The sequence below is a fragment of the Bos indicus genome, chromosome 3 (genome assembly GCF_029378745.1).
Source record: "Bos indicus isolate NIAB-ARS_2022 breed Sahiwal x Tharparkar chromosome 3, NIAB-ARS_B.indTharparkar_mat_pri_1.0, whole genome shotgun sequence".
Classification (NCBI taxonomy): Eukaryota; Metazoa; Chordata; class Mammalia; order Artiodactyla; family Bovidae; genus Bos; species Bos indicus.
In genome coordinates, this window is record NC_091762.1 from 58784095 (window position 1) to 58796209 (window position 12115).

The 12115-nt window shown below is 45.4% G+C and overlaps 1 long non-coding RNA gene across 2 annotated transcripts in view; it reads left to right on the top strand.

The window, feature by feature from the left end:
* Positions 1–2: 2 nt before the first annotated feature.
* LOC109556117 (uncharacterized) overlaps positions 3–12115 on the top strand; it is a 113468-nt gene continuing 101355 nt past the window's right edge. The window contains exons 1-5 of one of the 2 annotated variants that reach the window (XR_011565824.1): positions 3–856; positions 2504–2663; positions 6803–6894; positions 9098–9254; positions 10410–10555. This is a non-coding gene — a long non-coding RNA (uncharacterized lncRNA). Of the gene's footprint in view, positions 2664–6802; positions 6895–9097; positions 9255–10409; positions 10556–12115 lie in introns of both variants that reach the window. The other variant, XR_011565823.1, reaches the window with a different exon arrangement.

Below are 12115 nucleotides of genomic sequence, written 5' to 3' on the forward strand. Positions count from 1 at the left end.
CAGAGCCCGCCTTTTATACCGGCCGGTCGCGGCGCCGCGTGTTTCAGTGACGTCGGCTCTGTCTGTGCGTTCCAGAATTCTCAAACATCTCAGGAATGCTGGTTGGCGCGGGCTCCTGCCAAGCGCCTCCCCTGGCTCCGTTGCACTTTTTTTTTTTTGTCCTGGACCCGTCAAGAAAACAATCTTCCTTTTTTTCCACTTTAAATAACGACTTCTATTGGGGAGGGCTCTTCTTGGCGTGATGATGGTGATGGTGGTGGAAGGGCTGAGGGGGGCGAGTTCAGAACTTTGCCTGGACTGGGAGGGTGGGAGGACCTGGAGGGAGGGATAAAAGTCGTTTTGTTTGGTGATGCCGAGTTGACCCCGCAGCCTTGGAAGCCCTCACCCGGGAAGGCAGCGAGCTGTTTGCCTGTTTACAGCGAAGGTGAGAATCAAGTTATCTATTGAGAAAGGCGAACGAGGAGGGGGAGTGTCTGGGAGCCAAGACTCTATTTGAGGACTTCATAGAGGCATGCTCTGATCAAGTCCCAAAGCTTTGGCATGGTGTTTATTAGCCAAGTTAAATATATTGCAAATTAATACCCTCAGTGGCATTTATGAATGAGAAGGGGGGAAAAAAAAATCTACTCCCCCCATTGTCTGGCAGATTCCCAGACAGAGGTCTTCCCTATTCCGCATCAACCCCCCCCCCCCCCCCCCCCCCCCCCCCCGCTTTTTGGTACGTCGTACTTGTTTGTTTTTGGAGGTTCCCACTTAAGTTCCAGCCCACTGCCTGGGTTGGAAGTCCGAGAGGAAACGAACGCAGGGAGTTCTCCGGGAGGCTGTCTTACACTTCCGCACGGATGCAGGAGACCGGGTAAGCCCTTCCAGTCTCCCTCCGCAGGCGGGAGGCGACGCTAACTAAGCAGACAGCCAGAAGCGTAGAGGACTATCGTCAAGTGATTTGTATTGAGATCATTACCGGCATATACAGCAAAATCAAACCAGATTCCAGCACCATTGTGCCCAGTAAATCTCTGGAGAAAACAAACACCTTGACACGGAAAGTTTTGCAGGGGAGTTTAACTCCTTTCCTGGGACTACTTAGAAGCCTCCCATTTCAAGTGAATTGCAATGCTTTGCCCTCTAAATACAGAGAAATTAGTCTTAGGATGTAATATTTTGTAGTAAAAAAAAAAAGTTGGCAATTTTAAGGTCTTTTTCTACGAGCAACACATTCAGTAGAAGACCCCTTACAAAGCAAATTATTTGAACTTCAAAAACCATCAGTGTGCTTGACAAATGTTCCCTCAAAGTTTCAAAAACTACACTTCTTGTGTAATTTTCATAAAAACACACACAGTAATTATGCCAGTTTGTCATGTATATGTGCTCTAGGAGAAATTCTTGTCCTTTGTAATGTTTAGGGCTGTTCAGTCTAAATGACTGAGCCGTCTGGCTTAAGAAGGCCTTCAGTGTAATTTTCTGTGAATGATTGATAAACACAATAAAGACCTACTGCAATGAAAACATTCTCCAATGCAGAGAACTGTGGCAGGAAAGAGTTAAGTTTCATTCATTCAAAAGTGCTCTTGCAGAAGTCTAAGAGACTTTTACTAGAGAGAATAGGATCTTTAAGGTTTAGTTGGGAGTGGGGTCTTACTTTTCAAGACAATAAACTGTCAGGTTTTCTGGGCCCTATCCAAGTCAACTCACCAGTTATTATTTAGAAAGCGTTTTTGTTTTTTCCTGTAGTAGAGTTTCTGTATTGTTTCCTCCATAATGAAGTGACTAGGAGTAGATGCAGTACAGGGTGGGAGGAGGCGGTGGAGAAAGAATGGAGAGGAGCTTTCCTGGCTTCTGTTGCGGGTCTTTTCTATTTGACTTCATGGTTGTAAGTATTTCCAGATGGTGAATCAGACACCAGACGTAACAATATTTCCATATTTGGGTATAGCAGTAGCCTGCGTTTTTAACATTTTTCTGCCTCTGTTATCCAACCACAAAGCATTCTTGACAGCTTCAAATGTTGTTAAATATAGACTTAACTTCTGTTCCCAGGGCAGGAAATTCTTTGGAATTCCTTGTTTTTCATACAATCTGTCTATCATAATTTAAAAATGAAATTACGACAGATGATCCAACTGGCTCGTGTATACACCTTGTTCCTTTATGGAAGTTGTATAGGGGGTGGAGGCAAGGGGGAGCTGAGAGAGATTCAGTGTGCAGCACAGCATTCACAAACACACCATTCCAGAGATTCCATTAAAAATCAGATTAAAGTTTTCTAACAAGAGTGTGTGGGTTTGTTTCTGGACTTCATCTGGGGAATCTTGGAGGATGAGTTTGCCTCAGAGGAGAAGCTTACAGAACCTCACCGTCAGCTGCCCATTTAAAGCAGGGGGTGTGTTGTGGGAGTGGGTGGGAAGCCGGAGCAAACAGGGCCAGGACGCGGGAGCCGGACAGACAGGAGTAACCTATGTGCACAGCCTTTCCCTATACTATGTCCTGGTTCCACTGCTAGTAAATGACAGCATCAAACAAGAGGAATAGCAGCTCCTCAAGTCCTGTTCCAGGAAGGTCCAGAAACCCCAAACGTCCCGTTGCCTTCTCGCCTCCTCTGCTGAGAGCTGCAGAGCAGCTCACGTTGACAGACTGCAGGGTAAATGTGCAAACGTTTATGGGTAAGTGTCCTCTGGTCCTCCTTCTGCATGGCTCTTTTGCTCTCTTTCCTCCCCCACCCTCCCTCTCCGGGTGCCCCAAGAGTGAATAACGGGCCGTCTTGTTTCCTTGGGCTGCAGGGCACGGAGAAGGGGCTGATTGTCTTCTCAGCTCCTGGCTTTGGACTGAGCGATGGGAACGTCTCTCGTCCGCTGATGCCAGGGAATTTTAGGTCACCAAAAGAAGGGTTCACTGTCTGGCGGCAACTGAGAATAATAATCACCCTAAATCTGGCGACTCCGGTTTCCTAGCCCTAGACCAGTGGTTCTCCAACTTTGGCCCGCATCAGACTCACCTGGAGGGCTGGTAGATGACCGACCCAACTGGCACCACCCTAGAATTTGTTATTAGTTCTAAGAAGTTTCTTAGTTTCTAATTAGTTCTAATTAGTTTCAAAGAAGTCTCGAGGTGATGTGATCCCGCTGGTTCGGGGAATCACACCCTGAGGACCACCGCCTTGGATGACAAAAGTGCCTGTAAGAGCTGTGTGTGTGCTTGCATTTGTCCTCAGTCAGGCACTCGGTGGTCTCACAACTCCACTTTTTTAGCCACCTTAAGGAGCAGAACAACTGATGGGGACAACGAAAGGCCGGCTTTAAGGCTATTCGATCTCTCCCCACCGCCCAGCCTACCCCGAGAGATCTCAGGGAGAGTCAGTGAGCAAGATGGGGGCAGGAACTGAGTGGTAATGGTGCTGGGAAGGCCTCGGCTGCCCCCCGCACCTCTGCGGAGACAGCGGGTAGGGGCCGCGCGGCGAGAGTGGTATGGGGAGGGGAGAGATCCGGGGCCGAGCACCGAGAAGCGCCCGGCCGCCTGCCGCCCGCTGCCCCCTGCCGGCTGTCCGGCCCGCGCACCCGGAGTCACCGCGGTTGTCAGGACTAGAGGTTTCCGGCGGCGCGCGCCGCAGGACGTTTCCAGCCCCAGCCCATATTTGGTGAAAGTCTTTCAAGACTCCGTCATCCAGCTCTGGGGGGCGGAGGCGGCGGCGGCGGCCTTAGGAGCTGGGCCCGGCAACCGCGCGGCCGCTGCGTCGCTGAAAAGTGACCGCGTCCGGCCCTCGCGCCGCGGGGCGGCAGGCGTGCCGGGCGTGCTGGTGCGCGCGTGCCCCGGAGATCGCGGCCGCGGGACCCGTACCTGCACCCGTTGCGAGGGCTCGGCCCGCCCTGCGCTGCGTGGGAGGCTGGCGCGGAGGGCGCCGGCCCGATTGTGTCACTTTTCCCGTCCACCCCTCTGTTGACTCGTCCTCCCAACGGGGCAGAGTTGCCGCGCTGTGCTAGACTTGGAGGGTACGCCCAGACGCGGGGGTGTGGGTGTGTGTCGGAACCAGGCGTTCTTGAGACATCAAGCCCACCAGAGAGTGGGGACCAGGAATTAATTTTGGGGAGTAGTCCCCGAGGGCCTTGGTTCCGTTATCCCTAGAAGGGAGAGAGGCTGAAGCTCGCTCTCGGTCTCTCTTGGATCTCCCACAACCCTTCCTTCCCTCCTTATCAATAAGTTCCGTGGAGGCAGAACCCCTGGATAGGAAGCCCTAGCTCTGTCGTCCACTAGCCTACAGTCTTCAGTAAACTGCACATCCTTAATGGACCCTGTATCCTTCATCAGTAAATTGGGAAAGGAGCAGTGGTAAAACTGGATCAGTCCCTTTCAGGGCCAAATTTTATGTCATCCTCTCCTGATAATGACAGAAGCCAATGCTTATATAGGGCCCACTTTGTGTCAGGCACGGTTTTGAATGCCTGCTATTTATTGACTTATTTGATTCTCTAATGCCCCATTGAGGGCATCGTTAACACCATTCTCTAAATGGAAAAAAATTGGAGGCACAGAGGGTAAATGTTTAGTCATAAAGCACTCAGGTAGGTAGCTGAATTGAACCCAGGCTTCTTGGTCCTAGCTGACCTTGCACTTAACCGCTGTGCGTACTCCCCATCACTTAGAAGTTCAGACCTGTCCCTTCTTCTGAAACTTATCTTTATTTAACTCTATCACAACTTACCCAGATGTTCCAGGATAAATGCATCAGATAGAAAAGAAGTTGGTGAGTTAACTGAAGCTGTATAAACCTCTAAGAATTACCTTATGTACTGGCTCTTGGGCTTCCCTGGTGGCTCAGACTATAAAAATCTGCCTGAAAATGTGGGAGACCTGGGTTCAATCCCTGGGTTGGGAAGATCCCCTGGAGGAGGGCATGGCAACCCACTCCAGTATTCTTGCCTGGAAAATCCCCATGGACAGAGGAGCCTGGCAGGCTACAGTCCATGGGGTTGCAAAGAGTTGGACACGACTGAGCAACTAGGCACAGCATAGCACTGGCTCTTGGGAAGGAGAGGGAAAAGGTCATTGCATTTCAACGGAAAAGCCTTAATGCAAACAGACTTTTTGACACCTTGGCAGATGACAGAGAAGGTATCTAGGCCTTTGGAACCCTTCTTTAATCTTATAAGCCACATTGATCAGACAGTCCTACTTCTGGAGTAAGGGTTAGCCTGGTAAGAGCTACATTTGTCACTGAGATAGTTTTCACAGCTACTTACTTGATAGTTTATCAGTCTGGGTGCTTCTTATACACTCAATCTACTTTTAACTTTTTTTCCAGTTATGTTATGAGCATAATCACCTATGTATATGAGGACAAATTGCTTATCCTCTTCAAACCCCAGATTTATTCTGAGCTCATGATATGTCATGGCACCAAAAAGAGGACTTTAATATTGGCCTTCCCCTGAATGACTTTACAGTCTGACACTTTTGGGCCTGGGCAATGGATATAGAATTAATCTGAGTCTATATGGATAAATAAGAGTCTGATACATGGAAAGATATTTGAGGGAATAGAGCTTTGATGACCCACTAGTAAGGCTTGGCCATAGAATTCCTTTGGGGAACTGGCAAGAGACGTCAACTGGATCTTCTGCCAGTGGCCTTGCCCATCTGATTGGGACTCTGTCTATAGGTAGTGGTGAGCCTGTGAGGTTTTGCCTTGGTTTCCTCTCATCTATAAGATAATGGCTTTGCCCCAGCTCAGGGAATATGCACTGAAGGGCTCAAAGGGATCAGCCAGGTAACAAAATGCCATTCCAAGGATTTTTGTCTGATGACACTGGCCTCAGCCTGGGGCAACAATGTGGATAGTGTAGACTCTATGAGGGGTGGAGTGGGGGCTGAGTGGTTGGTAGGTGAAAATGTAAATCCAGTGTTTGCTTGTTTTCTCAAATTTTAGAGGTACTAGTGATCTGAATTTTTACACGAAGGCTTTTAATTTTTAAAATATTGACAATTAATTAAAACAGTGTTAAAATGCCATCTAAGTTAATCCTGGGAAAACTCAAGAAGACAATGTGTGGGAGCTGCCAATGTGATCTCCAGACCAAATGTCTCTGAAAACTTGTCCTGCTCTGGCATTCTGTAACTCTCAGCCTCTCTTGACATATTAAGGAATAGCACCATGGGCTCCATTGAACTGGCAGGTTGGTTAGGCTTTCATTTGTTTAAGAGTTAGGGCTGTCATTTGACTCAGTTGTAAGAGTTTATGCTTTATCAACAAAATTGGAATGTGTCTTTTCTTATTTTCCACTTTCCATCTTCCCCAAACACTACTCTGTCTTCTTACTTCTCCCCTTGAATTTATATTGTAAGCAGCAGGCATTCTCTTGGCAGCATGGTAGGAAACACTTTTTTTTTTTTAAGGCATTTGTATCCAGTGGGAACTATATCTGTTTAGTTTCTTCACCTGGCATCTGTCCACAGGAAGCCAGGCATTTCTAACCCCTTTTTACCTTACAGATCTTGTTTTTTGATAACATAGAAACATTTCAAAGGAATGGACTGGAAGGTACCCCTCCCACTCCGCCCTGCAATCTATCTTCTAGACATGCTGGAGCAATCCGAAATATATAATTATAAGTCACTATCAAATGGGTTGGTTCCAGATTCAGAGATTAAGAATTAACCTTCACCTTCTATGGGTTTTATTTCCAGAGATACTTGTCTCTTAAATGCCCACTTAAAACCACACATACCACATTGAGAAAGGATTTGATCTGGGCACAGTACGTGAGCACACAGAGAGACTGAAGCCATTTATTTGTGCCAACTTTTGCAGGGCCGAGGATTAAGTGTGAAGGAGGATTCTGGCAGTTGGGCTGAACAAAGACATAAGACATGTTTAATCCTCAGCAGGATGCTTGGCATATAGTAAGTACTTAATAAATTATAATTATTTCCACTGCAATCACCACCATTACCTTTACTTTTACTACAATTAGCATAGGATGAATTAGACTTATTCTCTAGAGAATATTCTGTATTCCTTAGACTAGAGAAAAAAATTAGATGAACTCTAGTTTAAAAATCATTTGCTAAGTTATATATAGATGATGTGATTTATAAACCCCACCCAAGTCAGGATCCTGGCTTGCACTGGAGCCCCAGTGATCATCTAACAAAGCACTTTAATGGCCTTGCCTGTCATGGAATTGCAACTTTGCCTATAAACAGTGTTGAGCCATGTAAGGTTCTTGCCTTGGTTTCTTCATCTATAAGATAATGACGTTGCCCCAACTCAGAGGTCATGCACTCAAGTGCCCCACAGATCAGTCAGATACAAAACACCATACTTGAGAGTTAGTGACAGCTAACACTTGGCCACAGTGTTTGGGAGCCATGAGGATCACTGTATCTATGGTGCCTGAGTTTTGTCTACCAAAGACTAGGCAGTTCGTATATATATATGAGATGTTAAGGGACAGCAGAGTGTTTGCATCCAAAGGCCATTCTTTTGATGGAATCTGCCTTAAAATCTATGTACTTGCCCCCAACCTCTTGACTTCCTCCTAACAACTGATTGTGGACCTCACTTAAATATTTTTCTAAATGTGAGCTTATTTGTGTTTTCAGTCATGGTAGACCTCACTTTTCTTCAAGAGAGTCTGGTAATGAATGAGTTAAATAATAAAAAAAGGTTCCCTCCTCAGGGACCCTTGCCTGAGCTTGCTCCTATTTCCTCTGAAAAGCAAGAGATGTGTCAGAGCAGAGGAGCAACTCAGAGATTGAGAGATGCTTCTACCCTAGCTGAGTCATCACCATTGACTTTATCCCCTGAGGCCAACTTTACCACCTGAGGTGGAATCACTGCTACCACCCACAGCCTGTGGTCACCCTCACATCCGAGCTGCTCAGTCCAGAGCCCTCCAGGCACCCATCAAACACTCCTAGTGTGCACCTTGTGCAAGGTGTCACTGAACCTTGGATGTGGGCATGGGTGAGGTGCCCAAGGTTGTGGCAAAAAATAAAAAGCATACAGCAATTTAAGGCTAGTCCCAGGCATTTCTTTGACATCTTTTATCCTCTCTCCTTTGATTAAATATTAGCTTTCAAAAAAAGAAAAAAGCTGTTTTTAAACAGTTCTATTTTTTTTGTACTTGTTTCTAACTTAAAAATTGATATATAATAGTATATTAATTTTAGGTATACAACATAATGATTCAATGTATCTATATATTGGGAAATGATCACCAGAGTAAGTCTAGTTCACATCTATCACCTCATATAGTTTTTTTTTTGTGGGGGAGGGAGAGTAGAAGTTTTAAGATCTACTCTTATTTACAATGCAGTATCAACTATGGTTGGGACTTCCCAGGTGGTACTAGTGGTAAAAGAACCTGCCTGCCAATGCAGGAGACATAAGAGATGTGAGTTCGACTCCCAGGTCAGGAAGATCCCCTGGAGGAGGGCACATCAATACCCCTCTGGTATTCTTGCCTGGAGAATCCCATGGACAGAGGAGCTTGGTGGGCTACAGTCCATAGGGTCGCAAAAAGTTGGACACAGTTGAAGCAGCTTAGCACAGCATGAACTATAGTCACCATACTGTACATTACATTCCCAGGATTTATTTATTTTATATTATTTTATAACTAAAAGTGCGTACTTTTTGATCACCTGAACAGTCAGTTCTTAAAGGGCGAAGACAACATGTCTTCAATGCTTGAATCTTCTGAGGCCCTAGGAAATGCTGCTGGGGGAATTATAAAATGTGAATATACACCAAGACACTGCCGATTCAGAAGATGAATGGCTCAGTTCAGCCCTATTAATATGATATGAATGACAAGCTTCATTCTAAGTGACAAGGCAAAGAGAAACAACATCTAGATTTTGCTATGTTGGCTCTCATAGCCTAGAAAAGATCTAGAGGCATAAACAGATAATATAATACAGCGATCTATGTTCTAGGTAAAAGGCAGCCAAATTGCTCTGGGAATAAAGACAAGGAACATCTTAACTTTGAGTCCCACCCTTTCAAAATGTGAGGTTTTTTTCAGTTTGTATATTTTGGTGGATAGGATGGGTCAGACTCAGTTACACGCAGGCACTAACATGTATGTTCCCCTTGAAGCTGGCGATTGCAGAAAACATGGGCATCTTCATGAGACAATAGTAAAATACATACAAAGGAGAAACTTAATATGAGCCTCTGAAAATGCGTTGATTACAGACAGGACCAACTTTGTGGGTGCTGCTGGAAATTATCACTATGGATCCTTTTTTCTGAGGTAAGAGGCAAGGGAACTGACATGAACCAAAACCTTAAAGGCTATCTCACCTTACGTTCAAGAAAATCCTCTGAGGTGAGCATGTGAACATCTTTCTAAACTCAGGAAGTTGGAGTTCAGTGAAGTTAAGCAACTCGCTCAAGATTAGGCAGTTAGTATGTGACAAAACAAGGCGTCTAACCCAGACCTAACTGCTCCCAAACCCAAAGTCTTTGCCCTTTCTACATTTCTGCTACATCGTCCTACCGTCCTGAGTTTCAACTCCCTTCATGAGTGTTTGCTCTTGTTCTATTTTCTTTAATTGTTACCACCTTGCCTTTATAGAGCCAGCCCTTTCACCTTTTCTTAGCACTTTCAGATCCATTGATGCTGCAGTTTTTGAGCCACTCACTGGTGAGCCTGACTTCTCAAGAAGGTGCAAATTAAAGTGAATGAGATCATTATCCTCACCACTATAATCAGAGAACAAGTATGGTGATACTAAGCCTGCACTTGGATTTGCTTCCTTGCTAGGCGCTATGTAGAATAATTTAGATATCCATGATTTCTGTCTTCTAGGGATAGATAGCAGGTTCCCAGGGTGTGGAGTTTAAATGGAAATAATGAAGGAAGTATGATTTAGGGAGTTTGTGTTTCAAAGACAGAAGGAAGTGCCGTGGCAGTCTGAGACTGCCCTGAAGTAATACAGTGGCTCTATAAAGGCAAGGTGACAACACTAAGAAAATATAAAAATGAGCAAGCCCTCATAAAGGGTGATGCCCTTCACTGACTCAACAGACATGAGTTTGAGCAAACTCTGGGAGATGATGAAGGACAGGGAAGCCTGGTATGCTGCTGTCCAAGGGGTTGCAAATAGCTGGACACAACTGAGCGACTGAACAACAACTCATTAAGGGAGAGGAAACTCAGAAGGAAGTCAGAGGACTATGTGAAAAGAGTATTGGACAAACGCACTGAATTGTGTGTTGTGTGTACATGTGTGTGTATGGGTGCTTGTGTGTTTGGGTGGAATGAGAAGAACATAGTGAATTATGACATTCCTGTGGATTCATTATTGTCATTATTATAATTATTATTATTCATTATTTTCTTGTTAACATAGCTCATCCTGATTCCAATCACCTTTCTTTTCTGTGGGTTTTCTGCACTTCCTAGGTCCTTGCTCTGCGGTTTCCAATAGAAAAATCCTTGAGTCTCCATCCAGGAGAGGTGGCCAGAGACGACTACTTTCATAGTTGGGCCATCCTGCAAGCACTGTTTTCAAGAGGCTGAAATTCAGAAATCTGGAGCCAAGGAAGGAGGTAGGAGATGAGGGTGTGAGGTAAACTCAGGGAATAATTCTGAAGTGACATAAAGTAAGAATTGAGGCAATTTCCACTTGAAGTCACCTTTCCACTCACTAGGCATTAACCATCTGGAACCAAATGCAGCTAATTTAGCATCATGTTGGAAAGTTTATGACATGAAGCACATTTTAGGGCCAGGACATCCAGGTTTTAATCCTTTGTATTCAGTAAATGCCTCTCTTTTGGAATTCAGTCTGCTGTCAGTACATAGGAACTAAGAATAGCGCCAGCTTGTGAGTCACCACTCTTTGCTTTCTTCCAGAACACCGTGGGAAAAGGATGGGCAGACTAGTTCAGATAAAACCCAGTCCCACCCAAATACTCACTGAAGGCTGGAAACAAATCCATTTTTTAAATGTTTCAAAAATTGAATTGAACTCAGGAAAGAGATAGTAAGCCTGTGTTCTTTAGTTTCAACTTGGATCAGAAGCCTTGTTTTGTGTTCTAAGTCTCAAGGCTATCACATTGGGTGTTTTCTACAACCCTTTAGGTTGCTAGGGGGGTTCCCACTTGACTTTAAAGGACATTTATTAAATGATTGCACCATGCTAGGGTTTAGGGATACAGAGGTGACTAACATGTGGTCTCTGACTTTGAGGACGGCATGGTCTAGAGTGGTGAGAGCATAGGTAAATAATATGTAGTTGCTCAGTAGTGTCCGACTCTTTGCATCCCATGGAATGTAGCCTGCCGGGCTCCTCTGTCCATGGAATTCTCCAGGCAAGAATACTGGAGTGGACTGCCATTCTCTTCTGCAGGGGAGCTTCCCAGTCTAGGGATTGAACCTGGATCTCCTGCATTGCAGGCAGATTCTTTACCGTCTGAGCTACCGGGGAGCCCAGGTAAATAATGCCTGTGTGCAAATACTGTGTCCCCTCATAAGGGTGCATTGTGTATACACTGCCTCTGGATCCTTTTGTGCATGTGGGCTATGCTAGCGGTGAGGTCTTCTCACTGCCCTTGATGGTGTTGCTCTTGGAAATTCCAGTGCTTCTTTTGTGAAGCTTGAAAGAACAGGCTGAGTCTGTCTCTGCTTGGTTTTAAACAACTATACTTAAATGACATAATATCAGTGTAAACTCAGAGGGTCCTCTGACAATCTTGTTAGTAAGGGGTTGGGTAGTTTTGTTTTGAATGCCTTTCCACTTCCCTTTGGTAAGCAGTCTAGGCTTCCTGATGTCTACTTATGGCCTTTTAGGTGAAGTTACATGTTCTGGCATTGTGATAATAACTAAAGTGAAGTGAAAGTGAAGTTGCTCAGTCGTGTCCGACACTTTGCAACCCCATGGACTGTAGCCTACCATGCTTCTCTGTCCATGGGATTTTCCAGGCAAGGTACTGGAGTGGGTTGCCATTTCCTTCTCCAGGGGATCTTCCTGACTCAGGGATCGAACCCGGGTCTCCCACATTGCAGGCAGATGCTTTACCCTCTGAGCCACCAGGGAAGCCGATAATAACTAATGGATGTGTGAATTGTATTCTTGGCCTCCCTAGAAATGGTGCATAGTGAATCCC